At 39.2% G+C, this 17,919-nt stretch overlaps 1 protein-coding gene across 4 annotated transcripts in view; it reads left to right on the plus strand.

Moving 5' to 3' along the window:
- Positions 1 to 17,919, plus strand: part of LOC6046174 (visual system homeobox 2) — a 99,406-nt gene that overhangs the window by 50,802 nt on the left and 30,685 nt on the right. The window lies entirely within an intron of this gene.

Here is a 17,919-nt window from a genome sequence, read left to right on the forward strand (position 1 = left end):
CTGCATTTAGGACAGCACCAACAAAAGAAAATCAAGCGTATAATGATATTCAGGGCGTTGATCGCTGTCACATAAATATTCTAAAAATTTCATTATCATTGTTTTGAGTTGTCCAGGTGAGAATCATGAGCCACACCAGACATTTCAAAACATACAATAGTCGTCAAACGTAGGAATTTCTACCCAAATCTGTTGATGCCGTCGGGTTGAAATTCGCACTCTGCTGATGCTACTCGCAAAACAACAAGGATCGTAATTTAATCTCTTCACTTTAAGGAAATTTAAGGCAAGCCAAATTCGCACTCCAGAATAAAACGAAGGTGTTTGTGTTGGCAAAATATTTCCAATATGGCTGCGCGCTTTTGTCTTAATTAACAATCACGCTCCTTTTGTTGGCCGTTTCACCTTCTTTTTCTCCCACTTCCTTTCCCCCGGTGGCACTTCCAGGTCCTGTGAACTTGAGCCACTCAGTTTGCTTGCTGCTGTACAGACGACTGCTGTGCTGTGGTGGTGGTTGGTTATACATTTCAGAGCTACTCTCCTCTTCGTGAATCATTCACACTTTCTCGCAGAGTCTACTCGAGAGCACGCTGACACATTCAACGAGGAATCTGCTCCGCTCTGGTTGGGAAGACAGATCTGAATTAAATTCCTTTTGTGAGACTTTTTTTATCTGCTTCGTAGTAGGGGAACAGCATCTAATTCCAGCGTGCCTCTAATGTTGGCAGGTCGGAACTTTGACATTCAATTAAAGCTAATTTAAAGCGTTTTCAACTGAAATCGAGTGATAAATAGCTCAATAAGAAGTGAGCAAGCAAGTTTCTATCAAAAGTTTTGCAAAATTAGTTGTTTGAATAGTGAAAATCAGCATATTGGATGGAATTAGGAGCGAGTGCTTAACCTGCCAAACATACGAGAATTTCCCCTACTTATTGAATTATTTAATTAAAATTTTTGTTTTCAATTTACATACGGGTTTTTTTTTATATGTGCAAAAAACTACAGTGAAAGATGCTTAAATTTGTGTGCAATTTATTGCAGCCAGTTTTGGTTCCATAAATTTGCACTAGTTCAGCGAGAGCGAAAGAAAAAAAGTGCTAACAAGGACATCATAAAAAAACATCCAGTAAAAGTGGCATAACGGAAAAATTGCCCATTAGTTCGCATGCGCAGGTCAATCCGTCATAGCAGGCTGGGAGATCCGGTCCCCCCAGAGAACGCGCCAAGTTGTAGCAGTTTACCCTTCTAGTGGAGAAGATGACGACGACGATTGCTTGGTAGTATACGTGCTCCATGGCTTGCTACCATAGAAACCTGCCGGTTGTGGTGGGATGACATCGCACCAACACTACGTTCGCCCGCAGAACCACCGCAAGAACCGACGGAACATGGCACTATACGGCTGGATGGATCTAGTAATCACGGTACCGGCGGCAGGATTATTGCATTTATGAGTGATACATAACAGCGTGAGATTTCCGTTTTACCCCGCATCTTTTTCTATGGAGCACCTAGTGCAGAGGGGCACTGATAGCTAATCGATGCCTCTGTGCTCTCTTGTACTAAGCTTGCTGGTTTTCCTATCTAGTTAGCATAAGAGAGCACAGAGGCATCGTACACGGAAAAAAATCAATTCTCAAAATCGTGAATTAAACTCACGAATGCGAGAACCACAAAGGAATATATTCACGTTTATAGTGCAAATGCACCATACTCATGAATAAATTCCTTCGATTACGAGAATAGATTTTTTCTGTGTAATACTGATACCGAGCACTGACTAGAGGCACAAGCTACTTACTACAATCCACTTTCGCTGTGTGTTGTGAACGCTACTTCGTTCCTCAGTCGTTTATACGATGGTATTGTGGTATACTGTAGATACCAACTACAGCATTATATTGAAACTTAATCTTGAATTTGAAGATCTAGCATCACTATCATGAGATATTGTCAATTTAGAGGATCTTATAAATTTCAATCAATCATTAGTCAACCTTAACCTTAATTTGTTTTCTTTCAATCGTTTTAAGATATTTGAAACATTCTGGTGTATTTAAAATCAATTCAACAAAAAATTTATAAAAGTTTTTGAATGAGTAGCATTATAAAAATAAACAGTCATATTTTTTCGAAAGGATAGTTCATCAAATTAATTAATTCTTTTGACTGTGAGCAGACAACACACTCGTAACTTAAATAGTTTATAAATCAGGTTTTGTTTACATAATTAGACAATAGATCCAATGACTCTTGAAAGTTGATAAACCCAGCAATCACACTAACCAGGGTCTAAACAATTAACGTTGACTGAAATTAATTATTTGCACTGTTTCTATCACTATACAATTAGAAATGGATGGCCATTGAGGTTGAAATATTTTGCCAAAACGCCACTCATTGCCACAACCCCCACACCGCCCAAGTGGGTATCGGATTACCAAATTATTGACACTAAATGAGTCGAATTGAGTGGCAAATTCAAAAACGATGAGCACCAAAGACACGATGGTTGCCACGGCGGAGGGGAACCGGTGGCAAATTTACGATATTGTTTCAAAACGGTATCAAATTTCACCTCCCTGCCAGCGACCGACCGCGTGGTTTCGTGCCCGGGAAAAAGTGACACGTGCTGGCTGGTGGTTAGCCCTTCATGTTGTTCGGTGTTTTAAATCCAATTAGTCATGCTTGCAGCCGCAGAGTGACTAATAAACTCAGCATCCCCTCTCCTCTGCTGTTAAGGTGAGGTGCGGTGAGGTAAGGTGCTGCACATGTATGCAGCGCCAAAGCCACTAAATCTTTCTCACCCAAACCTCAATCCACCTACTTTGGACAGCGCCGGCAGCAGCAACAGCAGCAGCAGTAGCATAGAATAATGGTTCAAAGCACAAAGCCTTTTGCGGATTGTTGATTGAAGAAGTATGCCCGGCCAAAAGCGAACGCCCCCGATCCATATCGACCGACTTACACCAGAGCTTAACAGCAGAGCGGCCCATTGGCCACGAAATTGGGAAACGAAAGGAGAGAACCGTGTTGAGGATTATTATTATTATTATAATTTTCGATTGAATACTTTCCTTCGTCACTTTTACTCACTTGGCAATTATTAGGAGAAATGTGAGAAGCAAAGGCAAGGAGCTCACTCTTCAAGCGAAGCAGCAGCAACAGCATTCCGGATCTTTGCTGACTGGGTCTTTTTCAATAGAATACTTGGCCTATCATAATCATCTTCTTTGTCAGAGAAGGATTGCCGTTGGTAGTAGTGATGAAGTGGGAGGGTGCGGTAGAGAAATTTTATTTTTGATTATTTTTGGTTATCTGTATTTATGAATGTTGAACGTTAACATAATAAAATCGAATAGAGATACCTTTGAGAAGCACTCAATTGAATGATTCTAATTAGATTTTTTTATGAAGTGAAAAAAATTATTTAAAAATTAAATATCTTATATGAAATTTTAAAAGTATTAATTCACAGACATTCAAGCATTCAACTTAAAAACGAACAAATAATGACACTTACACTCAAGAAGAAAGTATTACAATAAATTAATTTTTCATTACATATCCTAAAATATAACGTTATAAGCTGCTCGAAACGTACACCATTTCAGAAACCAAGTAGTGAGTAGAATGCACCTCGGATATTGACTATTTCCGTTTGTCTTATTAGCCTGGTAGTGCCATCATAACGATTCCATCCTGGCTGTATCTTCCGATACTCTCACTCAAATCATCGAAATAATGAACTGCATTTCCATGACCGCAACTGAACCTTTTTTAGCAGTTTATCCAATGTTCGCGTTTTCACAGCGAATTACAGCGAAGGGATATTCAGTAGCGTGGTTCACGTTTCTATGAAAAAGACAAAAGTTGTTATTTTTTCTTGCATCAACCGGAATTTCGTTCTTTTATGTCCCCAGAAGCACTCCTGAAAATTTGAGCCCATTTGGTAAGGTCTAGGAGCTCCAGTTTTAATTTGAAATTTATATGAAATTTTGATTTATTTTCCATGGGAAACTATCTTTTTTTACATTGTATTAGGAATTTTTTTTATAGATCGATGAAATGACTTGATTCTTATAGTAGAAGATAGGTTTTGAACTGGGGAACAACTTTGTAGAACATACCAACATGCTAGGAAGTGACCCTTTAAAGATACAGATACTTTTAGATGGTGGCTTTTGAAGGGGCTTTACTGTGTGGGGTGAAACGGGCTAGCTGGCGTAAGTTCAAGATATCTTTGGTTTTTAATCGATGGTGCTTTGACTTTTTCTAGTCATATTTACAAAGTTATTTTTAGAACATTTATTTATAGACAAGCATGGGCTACGGTTTTGGCCAGCAGTGTTTTGTGAGTTTTCAACGATAGCCAAATCAATTCCTTGGACAATCTGGCCACCGGTGTTGTTCCAGGTTATCAAATGGATGATGAGACAGTTCGGACACCGGCACTGTTCCGGGTTGGCGGTTTGCTGTTTGTCAAATATGTTTTACAAGAATTGGTGGACAGTTTCGACACCGGCATTGTTCCGGGTTGGCGGTTGGCGGGTTATCAAAGACTGTTCTTGTTAGGGGATCGGTAAGAGATAGTTCCACTAAAGCTGCCAAAGTGTATATCCATCACATTACCCGCAGATATCACAGCTCTCTGAGCCGGCCCGACCATAGCGCTCTGTAGAGGTGGACCAGGTGAAGAGCACGAGGCCATACAGAAAAAATCAGCACGTCGCAAATCCCGAAAACATCCAACGAGTACTTCGGGAAGGTCAAAGCGGAGAACAACGAGAACCTCGCCCTGTATGAAGCGCCGAGAATGACGTTTCTGAACACCGCTAGCTGGATCGGACGCACGACGTAGGTGAAGGTATTTAGGAACAAGCTGGCAGACAATAATTAAGACCCTGTCTCAGGTGAGCAAGAGCGTTCAGACGCACACGGAGACACACCGGCTATGCACCCTAGGACGACTCCGATCTAGATCGGACGCGCGAGAGTGGAGACGGCAGCACTATGGGGTTTCAGGCGGCCATAAATCGAAAAACCGACATACTCTAATTATTTTTTGGTATTTTTTTTCGAAAACAAACATTCTAACTAAGAAAAATCCGGAGTTTGAAAGTTGTAGGTTCAAAATTCACTGAATTGCAGACCTTCAAAGGCGAACATGGTAAGAAAAAACATGTTTTTGACAAAAAATTATTATTTTTCATAGTTGTACTGTGTAGCTGTTTATGTATTTTTCCTGCATCATTATATATATTCAGAAAGGTAATTGATTCAACTTTTCAATAACATTTTACAAAACACACTTTTACAGGCTAAAAAATAATAAAAATCAAAAAGATGGATTTTTATTCAAAATTTAGTTTTTTTCAACTTTGTTAATGGAGTACTTTTTTTGTGTGCATTTGTGCGATCTGAAAATTTTGCAGCTTAAAATTTGAACCATGTCCTAACTTGTCTCCAAATTTCAAAGTGCACTTATGTGCACTTTTGAGTTATGCCATTTTGAACATTTTGATTCATGCAAGAAAATTAATGATTTCGCGTATACGCTTGGTTAAAATCACATTATTTACCTGCGGAGGCAGAAATGACGTACCTGCTATGTATGTTTTGAAATTGATTTGATATTCATGACTTTGTTGGTACCCTAAGTACGTTTAATAAAATTAGAAATTCCTATTCTAAGTATTTTACAGAAACGATTCGTCGAATATTCATATCAGTTCGTTGTTGTGTTCTTTTGAAAGTATGGATAATAATACCGTAGTGTCCCTATACGATATAACGAAGCACTATTCTGAAAACGTGAGAACTGCTTTCGAGTATATTTGTAAGAATTATAACATTGCAGAACCATCACATGATCAACTCAGGGAAAAACCACAGATGAAAAACTACGCATGTTGTTCTGTAGCTTCAAAACGAGGAATACAAAATCCCATAGAAGAAGTTCATATTTTAAGTAATCTAACGACAATCGGTTACATAGTGATTTTGATTTAGAAGAATTTATCGTGGAAAACGTGAATTTTGCAAGTGGATCAACAAAAACGTGGACGAGAATAAACCGTCTAAAATTCTAAAACACCGCAAAAATCAAATTTTAATTGGAGGAGGGAGGGGGGAAGTCTTCAAAGAGAGGTGGATTTTAACTCAAGAAGAAGGAGGGAGATTGAACGGAAATCAGAAACTTTAACATAGCATAAACCGCCATTCCGGGCATCAAATAGACAGAGCAAGAATATTAAAATTCACCACTTTAATGCATGTGGCCTCAAATATATGAAAAAATCGAAAATTAAACTTTTTTTTGAAAAATATCAAAATTCATTTGTTTTCATTATACTAAGTACAAACAACACAAAAAGTCACAAAAAGCAAAAATATTTTTGGCCGCTCGCTTATATGGAAATACCCCATAGTGGGCAGGAGAGACGAATCGCACGCCAAAAATCAACCGTAAGCGAGTCAGTAGCAAATGACGCCTATCTCTGACCAAGTTTTCCTCATTCTCAAAAGTTAAAGGTCACCACCGCAAACACGGGTACAAGTGAAGCACGGCCCATTATCAAGGTCAAGCAGACATGGAAACAAGATGTATGTTCGCTGAACCACGCGGAGTCTCACCGATACTAATAAATTGCCCAACTCAGACAACAAGAGCGGTACTCGAAGCACACGGATAACTACAGGAGTAACTGAAGCTAGAAAAAACGCCCCATGGACCGAACGGGGTAAGATAAAACTAAGTTCGAGTGAGAAAATTGAGAGCTAACTACATCTGTTTCCGTAGGTTTGGTGTTCCTGCCCCTGAGCGCGAGGATGGATCAATCGTGCACAGGTTGAGCTGATTGGCTGGTGGAGCGCTTCATTCGCTCCAAGCATCTGGTAGAGCAGGGCCATGCGCGCTGATGGAGTGTTTGAAAATCGGGCGCATCACGTGGACGCAGAGCGGAGTGCGTGCCAACACCGTACGCGCAACAATATCCTACGCGTCGGGCGGACGCAAAGCTTCGTGCGCGGCAACACCGTACATCAGAGACATGCGAGGTTGAAGTAGGAGTATTGAATCTATTTTCAACCTTATCAACAGCTGTTAAAATGAGTTATTGCGTTGATTGTTTTAATTATTTGTTATAAAAAACTGAAATACAAACTATATTCTTCAATCCCGACCAATTTCGTAAGCGTGACCAGCCCCTCCCCGTCCTCCCATCTTTTCAAACTTCTTAACTGATCGACAGACAACTGTGTCGATCCCCTAACAAGAACAGTATTTGATAACCCGCCAACCGCCAACCGCCAACCCGGAACAATGCCGGTGTCGAAACTGTCCACCAATTCTTGTAAAACATATTTGACAAACAGCAAACCGCCAACCCGGAACAGTGCCGGTGTCCGAACTGTCTCATCATCCATTTGATAAGCTGGAACAACACCGGTGGCCAGATTGTCCAAGGAATTGATTTGGCTATCGTTGAAAACTCACAAAACACTGCTGGCCAAAACCGTAGCCCATGCTTGTCTATAAATAAATGTTCTAAAAATAACTTTGTAAATATGACTAGAAAAAGTCAAAGCACCATCGATTAAAAACCAAAGATATCTTGAACTTACGCCAGCTAGCCCGTTTCACCCCACACAGTAAAGCCCCTTCAAAAGCCACCATCTAAAAGTATCTGTATCTTTAAAGGGTCACTTCCTAGCATGTTGGTATGTTCTACAAAGTTGTTCCCCAGTTCAAAACCTATCTTCTACTATAAGAATCAAGTCATTTCATCGATCTATAAAAAAAAATTCCTAATACAATGTAAAAAAAAAGATAGTTTCCCATGGAAAATAAATCAAAATTTCATATAAATTTCAAATTAAAACTGGAGCTCCTAGACCTTACCAAATGGGCTCAAATTTTCAGGAGTGCTTCTGGGGACATAAAAGAACGAAATTCCGGTTGATGCAAGAAAAAATAACAACTTTTGTCTTTTTCATAGAAACGTGAACCACGCTAATATTCAGTTTCATCTAATGCAATAACAACTTCCGGCCAGGTACCTTAGCCAAAGTTCCACGACCAGAGCGAGAACCAAATTTGTTGCATCGCATCGGTTTCCGCCATGAAATTCGACCAGTTAGTTAGGAAGGACTCAGCCCAAACATACATGCATACATCCATACAGTTGTTACACATACACACGGACATACAGACGGAACTATCGTTGTTCAGCCTGTGCCGTCTACCTACTCTAGCTTATTTGTAGATTTATCATTGAATTGCTCTTGCATCCGCTTGCAGCATCGGTGCCAAATCGTCGTCGTTGTGCTATCTTACAGCAAGTTCTGTTTTTAAGCGTGATTTTAGTGAAATATTGCTCTTGCGTTGCGATTTGGCATGTTAAGGTACATAAAACAAGAGGAATGTGGATGCCTGGTCGCCGGTACGATTCAACCCGGTTAGTTGTATCAATGGCTGTTTGCCAACTGGTTACTTGCAATTGACGTTAGGGAAAGTTTTTTCTTCTGCCCTATTCGTACCGTAGCGAGTAGATACTGACTGCTGCTGGCACGCCACCCGATTTGTTTCGAAGAGCACAAATTTGCTCGTTTTGATACAAGCTCGGCAAAAGGGAGGATTATTTCATTATAAACATTATCAAATTATGACTGCGATAATAAATTGTGCTAGTCATTCGCCAGAGGATTTGTCGTTCTGGCGTCCTGCTCTGCTCTCTGTTACATTTTGTTTGTATGGTCCCTGCAGAGGCTGGTGGCGAATATCGTCGAAAAGTTGCCCAAACCAAACCCTCCATCCACCCAAGGACGACGACGTCATATTGACGAACTTTGGAGGATTTCAGCCCACAGGCTACGGCTACGGGACTAGAGTCAAGAAAATAGCGATGGTGGAGCCCACCCTGGAGAGCACTGTCACTCAGGCGTGCTCGGTTCGGTTTGGGGCTGTTGTTTTAGCAACGTGCTCCGAACGGAAATTGAATTAAATTACGATTATTGCTTTTTATCGCTTCACATAAATTTAATAAATTAAATCAAAATCTTTGTACCAACATAATAAACAATGCAGTTAATGGTGCAGAAAACGGTTCTATTATGAAAATAATCATCGCTGGCTGAGTTTAAGTGATCTGTTGTCGGGAACACCATAGATTGTTCCCACATTGGGCTGGAGATAAATCTTAACGCATGGAGAAATTGTGGGGTATATGAATGGGTTTGTTTTTAATTGCGTGGTAATCATAGATAAATCAAAATGCAGCAAAGTTTCAAGGAACAAATCTTATGCTGGGATTTTCTTTAAAATATTATTTCAAATTATTTTAGTGCAATTCTAATAAGAATACACATTGGAACATGTTCGACAAACCAAAAAGAAATCCTATAAAATCCATGAAAAAATAACTTCTGAATGAACTTCTAAAATTCAAATTACTGTCGTCAGGGGTGATATTGGGTCTGGGGGTGAGATTGGGTCATACAAATTTCAGCATTTTTGTATGATTCAATCTCACCCCAGACCCAACGTCACCCCTGATGACGGTACCTATTGTAACAGATCTTCAGCTATTTTGTTTTAACACTACCATCCTCAATATTATCCCGCGAACTACCAAGCTAGCGAAAAAAGGCGAAGTCCAACTTCAAACAGCTGTATCTCGGCTCCCTGTGGACGGATTTTCAAAATTCAAGAAGCAAAAGATGCGGACAGATCTCTAGATTATTTTGCTTTTGAAAAGTCAAAAACAGAGGCACTTACCTAAATTATTCCCAAAACCAACCAGGTAACTTTTTTAGCCCTCTATTTTCTAGTTGTTTTGCATGTTGGATCGAATGTTGAATGACAATTTGTTTAAAATTTTATCATAATGCAAGTTACAGTACAATTATAATACCCAATACCATATTGGACCGATCTGGCCACATTGGGACCGGTTCCAGGTTCTCCGGTGAAACCCGGAATATCCCCAATTCCAGAGTATTTTCAAGAATTTTATTAGAATGGCAATATGGGTATCAAAATTCAACATTTTCAAAATCAAGCTCACTGATGACGCTGAAAACCATTTTGGACATATCTGGCCACTTAGGGACCGGTTCCAGGTTCTCCGGTGGAACCCGGAATATCCCCAATTCAGAGTATTTTCAAGAATTTTATTAGAATGGCAATATGGGTATCAAAATTCAGCATTTTCAAAATCAAGCTCACTGATGACGCTGAAAACCATTTTGGACATATCTGGCCACTTTGGGACCGATTCCAGGTTCTCCGGTGAAACCCGGAATATCTCCAATTCCATAGTATTTTCAAGAATTTTATTAGAGTGGCAATATGGGTATCAAAATTCAGCATTTTCAAAATCAAGCTCACTGATGACGCTGAAAACCATTTTGGACATATCTGGCCACTTTAGGACCGGTTCCAGGTTCTCCGGTGAAACCCGGAATATCCCCAATTCAGAGTATTTTCAAGAATTTTATTAGAATGGCAATATGGGTATCAAAATTCAGCATTTTCAAAATCAAGCTCACTGATGACGCTGAAAACCATTTTGGACATATCTGGCCACTTAGGGACCGGTTCCAGGTTCTCCGGTGGAACCCGGAATATCCCCAATTCCAGAGTATTTTCAAGAATTTTATTAGAGTGGCAATATGGGTATCAAAATTCAGCATTTTCAAAATCAAGCTCACTGATGACGCTGAAAACCATTTTGGACATATCTGGCCACTTTGGGACCGATTCCAGGTTCTCCGGTGAAACCCGGAATATCTCCAATTCCAGAGTATTTTCAAGAATTTTATTAGAGTGGCAATATGGGTATCAAAATTCAGCATTTTCAAAATCAAGCTCATTGATGACGCTGAAAACCATTTTGGACATATCTGGCCACTTTAGGACCGGTTCCAGGTTCTCCGGTGAAACCCGGAATATCCCCAATTCCAGAGTATTTTCAAGAATTTTATTAGAATGGCAATATGGGTATCAAAATTCAGCATTTTCAAAATCAAGCTCACTGATGACGCTAAAAACCATTTTGGACATATCTGGCCACTTAGGGACCGGTTCCAGGTTCTCCGGTGGAACCCGGAATATCCCCAATTCCAGAGTATTTTCAAGAATTTTATTAGAATGGCAATATGGGTATCAAAATTCAGCATTTTCAAAATCAAGCTCACTGATGACGCTGAAAACCATTTTGGACATATCTGGCCACTTAGGGACCGGTTCCAGGTTCTCCGGTGAAACCCGGAATATCCCCAATTCCAGAGTATTTTCAAGAATTTTATTAGAGTGGCAATATGGGTATCAAAATTCAGCATTTTCAAAATCAAGCTCACTGATGACGCTGAAAACCATTTTGGACATATCTGGCCACTTTAGGACCGGTTCCAGGTTCTCCGGTGAAACCCGGAATATCCCCAATTCCAGAGTATTTTCAAGAATTTTATTAGAATGGTAATATGGGTATCAAAATTCAGCATTTTCAAAATCAAGCTCACTGATGACGCTGAAAACCATTTTGGACATATCTGGCCACTTAGGGACCGGTTCCAAGTTCTCCGGTGGAACCCGGAATATCCCCAATTCCAGAGTATTTTCAAGAATTTTATTAGAATGGCAATATGGGTATCAAAATTCAGCATTTTCAAAATCAAGCTCACTGATGACGCTGAAAACCATTTTGGACATATCTGGCCACTTAGGGACCGGTTCCAGGTTCTCCGGTGGAACCCGGAATATCCCCAATTCCAGAGTATTTTCAAGAATTTTATTAGAATGGCAATATGGGTATCAAAATTCAGCATTTTCAAAATCAAGCTCACTGATGACGCTGAAAACCATTTTGGACATATCTGGCCACTTTAGGACCGGTTCCAGGTTCTCCGGTGAAACCCAGAATATCCCCAATTCCAGAGTATTTTCAAGAATTTTATTAGAGTGGCAATATGGGTATCAAAATTCAGCATTTTCAAAATCAAGCTCATTGATGACGCTGAAAACCATTTTGGACATATCTGGCCACTTTGGGACCGGTTCCAGGTTCTCCGGTGAAACCCGGAATATCCCCAATTCAGAGTATTTTCAAGAATTTTATTAGAGTGGCAATATGAGTATCAAAATTCAGCATTTTCAAAATCAAGCTCATTGAAGACGCTGAAAACCATTTTGGACATATCTGGCCACTTTAGGACCGGTTCCAGGTTCTCCGGTGAAACCCGGAATATCCCCAATTCAGAGTATTTTCAAGAATTTTATTAGAGTGGCAATATGTGTATCAAAATTCAGCATTTTCAAAATCAAGCTCACTGATGACGCTGAAAACCATTTTGGTCATATCTGGCCACTTTAGGACCGGTTCCAGGTTCTCCGGTGAAACCCGGAATATCCCCAATTCAGAGAATTTTGAAGAATTTTATCAGAGTGGCAATATGTGTATCATAATTCAGCATTTCCAAAATCAAGCTCACTGATGACGCTGAAAACCATTTTGGACATATCTGGCCACTTTAGGACCGGTTCCAGGTTCTCCGGTGAAACCCGGAATATCCCCAATTCAGAGTATTTTCAAGAATTTTATTAGAGTGGCAATATGGGTATCAAAATTCAGCATTTTCAAAATCAAGCTTATTGATGACGCTGAGAACCATTTTGGACATATCTGGTCATTTTGGGATCGGTTCCAGGTTCTCCGGTGAAACCCGGAATATCCCAACTACGGAGTATTTTCAAGAAATTTATTGGGGAGCATTATGGGTATCCAAATTCAGCATTTATTGATGACGCTAAAGACCATTTTGGACATATCTGGCCACTTTGGGACCGGTTCCAGGTTCTCCAGTAGAACCCGGAATACCCCCAATGCCAGAGTATTTTCAAGAATTTTATTGGATTGGCAATATTGGTATCAAAATTCAGCATTTCCAAATCAAGCTCATTGATTAAAATAAAAACTAAAAACTATTTTGGACATATCTGGCCACTTTGGGACCGGTTCCAGGTTCTCCAGTGGAACCCGGAACAACCCCAATTACGGAGCTTTTCCTAGATGGCAATATGGGTATCAAAATTCAGCATTTTCAAAATAAAGTTTTTTGTTGACACTCAAATTATTTTTTTGGAATGATTTTGAAAATGCTAAATTTTGTTATGCGTATTGCCACTCCAATAAAATTCTTGAAATTGCTCTGTAATTGGGGATATTCCGGGTTTCACCGGAAAACCTGGAACCGGTCCCAAAATGGCCAGATATGTCCAAAATGGGTATTAGCGTCATCAATGAGTTTTATTTTGAAAATGCTGAATTTTGATACCCATATTGCCACTCTAATAAATTTCTTGAAAATACTCCGTAGTTCCACCGGAGAACCTGGAACCGGTTCCAAAGTGGCCAGATATGTTCAAAATAGTTTTTTGCGTCATCAATGAGCTTGATTTTGAAAATGCTGAATTTTGACACCCATATTGCCACTCTGATAAAATTCTTGAAAATACTGTAGAATTGGGGATATTCCGGGTTCCACCGGAGAATCTGGAACCGGTCCCAAAGTGGCCAGATATGTCCAAAATGGTTTTCAGCGTCATCAGTGAGCTTGATTTTGGAAATGCTGAATTTTGATACCCATATTGCCACTCCAATAAAATTCTTGAAAATACTCTGAATTGGGGATATTCCGGGTTCCACCGAGAATCTGGAACCGGTCCCAAAGTGGCCAGATATGTCCAAAATGGTTTTCAGCGTCATCAGTGAGCTTGATTTTGAAAATGCTAAATTTTGATACCCATATTGCCACTCTAATAAAATTCTTGAAATTCTCTGTAATTGGGGATATTCCGGTTCCACCGGAAAACCTGGAACCGGTCCCGAAATGGCCAGATATGTCCAAAATGGTTTTCAGCGTCATCAATGAGTTTTATTTTGAAAATGCTGAATTTTGATACCCATATTGCCACTCTAATAAAATTCATGAAAATACTGTAGAATTGGGGATATTCCGGATTCCACCGGAGAACCTGGAATCGGTCCCAAAATGGCCAGAAGTATCCAAAAATGGTTTTAGCGTCATCAATGAGTTTTATTTTGAAAATGCTGAATTTTGATACCCATATTGCCACTCTAATAAATTTCTTGAAAATACTCCGTAGTTGGTATATTCCGGGTTCCACCGGAGAACCTGGAACCGGTCCCAAAGTGGCCAGATATGTCCAAAATGGTTTTCAGCGTCATCAATGAGCTTGATTTTGAAAATGCTGAATTTTGATACCCATATTGCCACTCTAATAAAATTCATGAAAATACTGTAGAATTGGGGATATTCCGGGTTCCACCGGAGAACCTGGAACCGGTCCCAAAGTGGCCAGATATGTCCAAAATGGTTTTCAGCGTCATCAGTGAGCTTGATTTTGAAAATGCTGAATTTTGATACCCATATTGCCACCCTAATAAAATTTTTGAAAATACTCTGGAATTGAGGATATTCCGGGTTTCACCGGAGAACCTGGAACCGGTCCCAATGTGTCCAGATCGGTCCAATATGGTATTGGATATTATAATTGTACTGTAACTTGCATTATGATAAAATTTTAAACAAATTGTCATTCAACATTCGATCCAACATGCAAAACAACTAGAAAATAGAGGGCTAAAAAAAAGTTACCTGGTTGGTTTTGGGAATAACTTAGGGTAAGTGCCTCTGTTTTTGACTTTTCAAAAAGCAAAATAATCTAGAGATCTGTCCGCATCTTTTGCTTCTTGAATTTTGAAAATCCGTCCACAGGGAGCCGAGATACAGCTGTTTGAAGTTGGACTTCGCCTTTTTTCGCTTGCATGGTAGTTTAGGTGTTAACACCTAAACTATTAACAATTTATTTTATGCTTTTTTGCTTTTTTGCTTTTTGTGAAGAACATCAATTTTGATTCACTTTTTGTGTATAAATGTCGCAATGTTTAAGCTTTGTACTTACATATTTAGATGATTTTAGTAAAGGGATTGCAAAGCTGTGGGCGTCAAAATATGACCTTGGTAAAAACTTAAGTGTAATTATTTTAGATTGGACTATTTTGTGGAACAGTTCGTATTTTTTTCATACTGTAAATTTCCTTAGAGTAACTTTGTTGGCCATATTTTGACTCACAAAGACTTTGATCAAAAATTGAAAACTCGAAAACATTTTTTTTTATTTTCGTATTTACACAAAACATTCAGGCCAACGTGTTCCCTTGAATGTTTTTTTTTTTTAATTTCATGTGCAATCAACCGCTCTGATTTGTTTTTTTGGGTCGCTGACCTCTGGAATGCTTCATAATGTTCTGGGAATGTATAATCCAAGATGGCGCTGGTATTAGTCATATATATATATGGGTAATTCTCCGCCAACTCACACAGCAGTTGCCCCGACCCCTCTTCGATTTGCGTGAAACTTTGTCCTAAGGGGTAACTTTTGTCCCTGATCACGAATCCGAGGTCCGTTTTTTGATATCTCCTGACGGAGGGGCGGTACGACCCCTTCCATTTTTGAACATGCGAAAAAAGAGGTGTTTTTCAATAATGTGTAGCCTGAAACGGTGATGAGATAGAAATTTGGTGTCAAAGGGACTTTTGTGTAAAATTAGACGCCCGATTTGATGGCGTACTCCGAATTCCGAAAAAAAACGTATTTTTCATCGAAAAAAAACACTAAAAATGTTTCAAAAATTTTCCCATTTTCCGTTACTCGACTGTAAAAAAATTTGGAACATGTCATTTTATGGGAAGTTAAATGTAGTTTTCGAATCTACATTGTCCCAGAAGGGTCATTTTTTCATTTAGAACAAAATTTTTCATTTTAAAATTTCGTGTTTTTTCTAACTTTGCAGGGTTATTTTTTAGAGTGTAACAATGTTCTACAAAGTTGTAGAGCATACAATTACAACAATTTTGATATATAGACATAAGGGGTTTGCTTATAAACATCACGAGTTATCGCGATTTTACGAAAAAAAAGTTTTGAAAAAGTTGGTCGTCATCGATCATGGCCATTCATGGTCACCCGCGACAGACACGGACGACGAAACAAAGAGAAACGCAAAAAGGAACTTTTTCAAAACTTGTTTTTCGTAAAATCGCGATAACTCGTGATGTTTATAAGCAAACCCGTTATGTCTACATATCAAATTTTTTGTAATTGTCTGCTCTACAGCTTTTTAGAACATTGTTACACTCTAAAAAATAACCCTGCAAAGTTAGAAAAAACACGAAATTTTAAAATGAAAAATTTTGTTCTAAATGAAAAAAATACCCTTCTGGGACAATGTAGATTCGAAAAGTACATTAAATTTCCCATAAAATGACATGTTCCAAAATTTTTTACAGTCGAGTAACGGAAAATGGGAGAATTTTTAAAACTTTTTTAGTGTTTTTTTTTTCGATGAAAAATACGTTTTTTTCGGAATTCGGAGTAGGCCATCAAATCGGGCGTCTAATTTTACATAAAAGTCCCTTTGACACCAAATTTATATCTCATGACCGTTTCAGGCTACAAATTATTGAAAAACACCTCTTTTTTCGCATGTTCAAAAATGGAAGGGATCGTACCGCCCCTACGTCACGAGATATCAAAAAACGGACCTCGGATTCGTGATCAGGGACAAAAGTTACCCCTTAGGACAAAGTTTCATGCAAATCGAAGAGGGGTCGGAGCAACTTTTCCCGATTTCGTGTGAGTTGGTAGAGAATTACCCATATATATATATATACGATACACGCCTGTGGATCCGTTGACGAAAACCGCAAGGTTTAAGAGGGCCACATTATAAGGTGTTACGTCGATTCCGTTTTTTTTCTCAGCTTGCCGTTTTAACATATGGGACATTTATGCCCGAGCTAGGCTACGTGGGTAACCAGGCCAGGCCAAGCTACGTAGTAGCGGGTAACGCTTCCGCATCGTAAGCGGTAGATCGGGGTTCAAATCCCGGCTCGGACCAACACAACTGGTGATCTTTTCCCTTCTGGAATCGATTGCTTAGTAAAGGGAAGGTAGTGTATCGTCACAAGCTGTGGACCTTATCAACACACTTTAGGGAAGGCGACCTATGGAATGTTAACATTAACTTCAACATTTTAACATTAAGATAAGAAATAGCCACTGAATCCGCTTTGTAAATGCGGCCCCGATACTCTCCATGGGTCATGGGAAAAAAAATACTTTTACATTTATGCGAACATTATTACATGAATTACATTAATGTTGTGGTCTTTGTGTTTATTGAAATTACTGTACAGTCAGCTTATGTTTAATATTTTATATTAATTATACTAAATTATATACAAAACAAAAAGACATTTCACGACAGACCTTTTCATTTCAACCTTTTCATTGGCCCAATGATATTTTTAGTTGTACCGAGCAGCAACTGAACTGTCTAAGAAAACTGAATTGACCACTGTGGCACCACCTACAGCTTGGGAATAACCCGTCATACTATGCTATTCTAGGGTCGTGGACGAGTCTGGCAACCCCAAATTAATTAAATTCAAGAGGTCAACTGCCTAATAATTTGAAAAATGAATATTCTACCAGTGACTATCATACTGGTCTTGGATTTTTCATTATCTACCACATTGGATCAGTTTAAACATCATGTTAAGATCATCGATTCAAAATGAAAAAAAAAATCAAGATTCGGTTATTTGAAGAACATCGGATAATCTAACTTCGGAGTCGTCTTGGAGAAGCTTGGCTTCTAGTTGGCCTGTTACCGGAGAGGAAAGACGGCATCGGTTGAGCAGATGCTACGGCTTCTGCAAGCTAGAATGGACACTGGATTTGGGTGAGAGCGTTCTTATCATTAGTTTTGTTATCTCTATCAATAATTGTTTTGAGTTGTGGAGTTAAATAGAATGTTTTCCCGCCTTGAG

This window comes from Culex quinquefasciatus, chromosome 2 (assembly GCF_015732765.1).
Source record: "Culex quinquefasciatus strain JHB chromosome 2, VPISU_Cqui_1.0_pri_paternal, whole genome shotgun sequence".
In the NCBI taxonomy this organism is placed as follows: domain Eukaryota; kingdom Metazoa; phylum Arthropoda; class Insecta; order Diptera; family Culicidae; genus Culex; species Culex quinquefasciatus.